Here is a 6,053-nt window from a genome sequence, read left to right on the forward strand (position 1 = left end):
TGTCTCATTGGTGTATGAATGATATAGGGTTTATACCAATCGAATAACTGTCTCATTGGTGTTTGAACGTTATATAGGGTATATAGCCATCGAATAACTCTGTCTCATTGGTGTATGAACGTTATATAGAGTATATACCCATCGAATGACTCTGTCTCACTAGTGTATGAACGTTATATAGGGTATATATCCATCGAATAACTCTGTCTCATTGGTGTATGAATGTTATATAGGGTTTATACCAATTGAATAACTCTGTCTCATTGGTGTATGAATGTTATATAGGGTTTATACCAATTGAATAACTCTGTCTCATTGGTGTATGAATGTTATATAGGGTTTATACCAATCGAATAACTCTGTCTCATTGGTGTTTGAACGTTATATAGGGTATATAGCCATCGAATAACTCTGTCTCATTGGTGTATGAATGTTATATAGGGTTTATACCAATTGAATAACTCTGTCTCATTGGTGTATGAATGTTATATAGGGTTTATACCAATCGAATAACTCTGTCTCATTGGTGTTTGAACGTTATATAGGGTATATAGCCATCGAATAACTCTGTCTCATTGGTGTATGAACGATATATAGAGTATATTGCCTTCGAATGACTCTGTCTCACTAGTTTATGAACGTTATATAGGGTATATATCCATCGAATAACTCTGTCTCATTGGTGTATGAACGTTATATAGGGTATATACCCATCGAATAACTCCGTCTCACTAGTGTATGAATGTTATATAGGGTATATACCCATCGAATAACTCTGTCTCATTGGTGTATGAACGTTATATAGGGTATATACCAATTGAATAACTCTGTCTCACTGTATCTCATTGGTGTATGAACGTTATATAGGGTATATACCCATCGAATAACTCTGTCTCATTGGTGTATGAACGTTATATAGGGTATATACCCATTGAATAACTCTGTCTCACTGTATCTCATTGGTGTATGCACGTTATATAGGGTATATACACATCGAATAACTCTGTCTCACTTTATCTCATTGGTGTATGCACGTTATATAGGGTATATACACATCGAATAACTCTGTCTCACTTTATCTCATTGGTGTATGCACGTTATATAGGGTATATACCAATCGAATAACTCTGTCTCATTGGTGTATGAATGTTATATAGCGTTTATACCAATTGAATAACTCCATCTCATTGGTGTATGAATGTTATATAGGGTTTATACCAATCGAATAACTCTGTCTCATTGGTGTTTGAACGTTATATAGGGTATATAGCCATCGAATAACTCTGTCTCATTGGTGTATGAACGATATATAGAGTATATACCCTTCGAATGACTCTGTCTCACTAGTGTATGAACGTTATATAGGGTATATATCCATCGAATAACTCTGTCTCATTGGTGTATGAACGTTATATAGGGTATATACCCATCGAATAACTCTGTCTCATTGGTGTATGAACGTTATATAGGGTATATACCCATTGAATAACTCTGTCTCACTGTATCTCATTGGTGTATGCACGTTATATAGGGTATATACACATCGAATAACTCTGTCTCACTTTATCTCATTGGTGTATGCACGTTATATAGGGTATATACACATCGAATAACTCTGTCTCACTTTATCTCATTGGTGTATGCACGTTATATAGGGTATATACCAATCGAATAACTCTGTCTCATTGGTGTATGAATGTTATATAGCGTTTATACCAATTGAATAACTCCATCTCATTGGTGTATGAATGTTATATAGGGTTTATACCAATCGAATAACTCTGTCTCATTGGTGTTTGAACGTTATATAGGGTATATATCCATCGAATAACTCTGTCTCATTGGTGTATGAACGTTATATAGGGTATATACCCATCGAATAACTCCGTCTCACTAGTGTGTGAATGTTATATAGGGTATATACCCATCGAATAACTCTGTCTCATTGGTGTATGAACGTTATATAGGGTATATACCCATTTAATAACTCTGTCTCACTGTATCTCATTGGTGTATGCACGTTATATAGGGTATATACACATCGAATAACTCTGTCTAACTTTATCTCATTGGTGTATGCACGTTATATAGGGTATATACACATCGAATAACTCTGTCTCACTTTATCTCATTGGTGTATGCACGTTATATAGGGTATATACCAATCGAATAACTCTGTCTCATTGGTGTATGAATGTTATATAGGGTTTATACCAATTGAAAAACTCTTTCTAATTGGTGTATGAACGTTATATAGGGTATAAACCCATCGAATAACTCTGTCTCATTGGTGTATGAATGTTATATAGGGTTTATACCAATTGAATAACTCCATCTCATTGGTGTATGAATGTTATATAGGGTTTATACCAATCGAATAACTCTGTCTCATTGGTGTTTGAACGTTATATAGGGTATATAGCCATCGAATAACTCTGTCTCATTGGTGTATGAACGTTATATAGAGTATATACCCATCGAATGACTCTGTCTCACTAGTGTATGAACGTTATATAGGGTATATATCCATCGAATAACTCTGTCTCATTGGTGTATGAACGTTATATAGGGTATAAACCCATCGAATAACTCCGTCTCACTAGTGTATGAATGTTATATAGGGTATATACCCATCGAATAACTCTGTCTCATTGGTGTATGAACGTTATATAGGGTTTATACCAATTGAATAACTCTGTCTCATTGGTGTATGAATGTTATATAGCGTTTATACCAATCGAATAACTCTGTCTCATTGGTGTTTGAACGTTATATAGGGTATATAGCCATCGAATAACTCTGTCTCATTGGTGTATGAACGATATATAGAGTATATACCCTTCGAATGACTCTGTCTCACTAGTGTATGAACGTTATATAGGGTATATATCCATCGAATAACTCTGTCTCATTGGTGTATGAACGTTATATAGGGTATATACCCATCGAATAACTCTGTCTCATTGGTGTATGAACGTTATATAGGGTATATACCCATCGAATAACTCTGTCTCATTGGTGTATGAACGTTATATAGGGTATATACCCATTGAATAACTCTTTCTCACTGTATCTCATTGGTGTATGCACGTTATATAGGGTATATACACATCGAATAACTCTGTCTCACTTTATCTCATTGGTGTATGCACGTTATATAGGGTATATACACATCGAATAACTCTGTCTCACTTTATCTCATTGGTGTATGCACGTTATATAGGGTTTATACCCATCGAATAACTTTGTCTCACTTTATCTCATTGGTGTATGAATGTTATATAAGGTTTATACCCATCGTATAACTCCGTCTCATTGGTGTATGAACGTAAAATAGGGTTTATACCCATCGAATAACTCTGTCTCATTGGTGTTTGAACGTTATATAGGGTATATACCCATTGAATAACTCTGTCTCACTGTATCTCATTAGTGTATGAACGTTATATAGGGTTTATACCCACCGAACAACTCTGTCTCATTGGTGTATGAACATTATAAATGGTTTATACCCATTGAATAACTCCGTCTCATTGGTATATGACCTTTGTCTGGTATATACCCATCAAATAACTATGTCTCATAGGTGTATGAACGTTGTATAGGGTCTATTTCCACTATGTTTCATTGGTGTATGAATGTTATATAGAGCATATACTTATCAAATAACTCTGTAGAAAAAGTAATTTAATTTGGCATTTTAATTAAAGTTGTCTTTTAGTTAGTCGTTTTACCTGTGTTGTCACCGGTCTAGTAACCGCTAGATTGATTGATTGATGTTTGTTTTACGTCCAGTGACAAATATTTCATTCATGTTCAGGACGAGATCATATTATCAATGAATACAATAGGTAGGTTATTTAACCGCTAGACTCTGTCCGTCCAACAGAGTATTTACATCCAGTGGCAAATATTTCATTCATGATCAGGACGGGAACAAATTTACCGTTGGGCAATGAATACAATAGGTTGGCCAAATAACCGCAAGACTCGGCCGTCTGTCCAATTGAAGTGAAGGACCACAGACAAGTATATACACGACTGTATCTTAAATCCAAAGGCAATGTATATATACAGACCGTATCTTAGAACAAATGTCAATACATAAGAACCACAGACCATGCATATAAACTTTATTTAATAACCATTATGTATAGACCTACGTAACCTATACAGACTGTACGTAAGAACCAGACAATACTTACAGACTGTATCTAAGTACCACAGACAATACTTACAGACTGTATCTAGGTGTGTCCATCACTCTAGACCACTCTTGACACCTAGACTGATATATATATATATATACTGTTATTGCATTTTATTTGAAAAGATGAAGCTTGTTTGTGTAGCAGGTTTACTGACAATCCACTTTAGATAGACTTTGAATTGAAACATTATGACCCTACTCCAGTAACAGTACATGTAAGGGTTCTGCTTAAAAACAACTAATATTTTCCCTCATTATTTCTGGAAATATTCAAGAATGTATTTGAATATTTCATATTTCATACTGGTTTATCACGACCAGCATTAAGAATTGTCATACATGTAACATCAACCAATTTATTGGTTAGAATACCTTTCTCTATACTTACTTGGACAGTTGAACCATCTTAAAATTAGATGCAGCTTGTAGATTCTACCAAAACCCATAAAAACATATGGTGTATACTGATCAAATATAACAGCAGCCACTCATAATATTCTAAGGGGTTTTAGTTATTTATTCAATAATCTGTAAATTGTAACATGTATTTCAATAAAAAATATAAGTGGTACATAAACTTTAAAAAATCAAAACCCCTTTTAAATACTGTAGAAGTGTTTTATTTTAGCAATAATTAAAGTGTAAGCAATTGTCAGGCTTGTTTTATTTTAATTTGAAATTGAGGATGCAGTATCTGAAGAAGTGATTTTTATGTTGAACATCAGGTAATACATTATATCCAAATGTGAATAAAATGTTATTAGAGACAAACTGATTTATTATAGCACTTTCACAGTATTTAAAAAAATAAGCTAAACAAAAAAAAAGATGTAACAAAGATTTCATCAATTATAGTACATACAAACAGCATGAAAAAAAAAAAAAAAAAAAAAAAAAAAAACACATAAAAAAAAACAACACAATACTGTACCGTCTACCTGCAGTTTAAGGATCTGAGCAGTGAAAACTGCTGGTGTGTCAAAGACGCACCTTGCTGTCCAGCAGGAATTAACTTGCAGATACTCTAGTACTGTAAACCCCTCCCCCCTTGGTTCTCTTCTGTATACTGTAAATACATGCTATATACTTATATAAAATGTACTCAATGAAATCAACAACAAAAATATATTACATTTTGATACTAAGGGACATTTAATTGACAAAATCATTGACAGGCTAACAAAAAATTACAACTGTACTTACGACAAAATATACTCAATAAAATCAACAACAAAAATTTGTACTTAATAAACAACAAAAATATAGTACATTCTGATACTTACGGATATTTTACCAAAAATAAATAACATTATGATACTAAGGGGCATTTAACAACAACAAAAATCATTGAATGCTGACCAAAATTTACAACTGTATTAAAAAAATGTACTTAATGAAATCCAAAAACAAAAATATACATCATTATGATACTAAGGGACATTTGACAAACAAAGAGTCATTTAACCGATGAAATATATACATGGAGAAGTATAATACTAAGGGACATTAAACCAAAAAATATATGATACTATGATATTAAGGGACTTTTAACAAACAAAGAAGGATTTAACACAAAGATATATTACTTTATAATACTAAGGGAGATTTAACCAAAACATATATATGATACTATGATATTAAGGGAGATTTAACCCAAAAATATATTACTTTATAATACTAAGGGAGATTTAACCAAAAAAATAATACTAAGGGAGTTTAACCAAAAAATATATGGCACTATGATAATAAGGGATGTTTAAACAACAAAGAGAGATTTAACCAAAAAATATATTACTTCATACTACTAAGGGAGATTTAACCAAAAAATATATGATACTATGAT

The sequence above is a fragment of the Mytilus californianus genome, unplaced genomic scaffold, assembly GCF_021869535.1.
Source record: "Mytilus californianus isolate M0D057914Y unplaced genomic scaffold, xbMytCali1.0.p SCAF_5, whole genome shotgun sequence".
Lineage (NCBI taxonomy): Eukaryota > Metazoa > Mollusca > Bivalvia > Mytilida > Mytilidae > Mytilus > Mytilus californianus.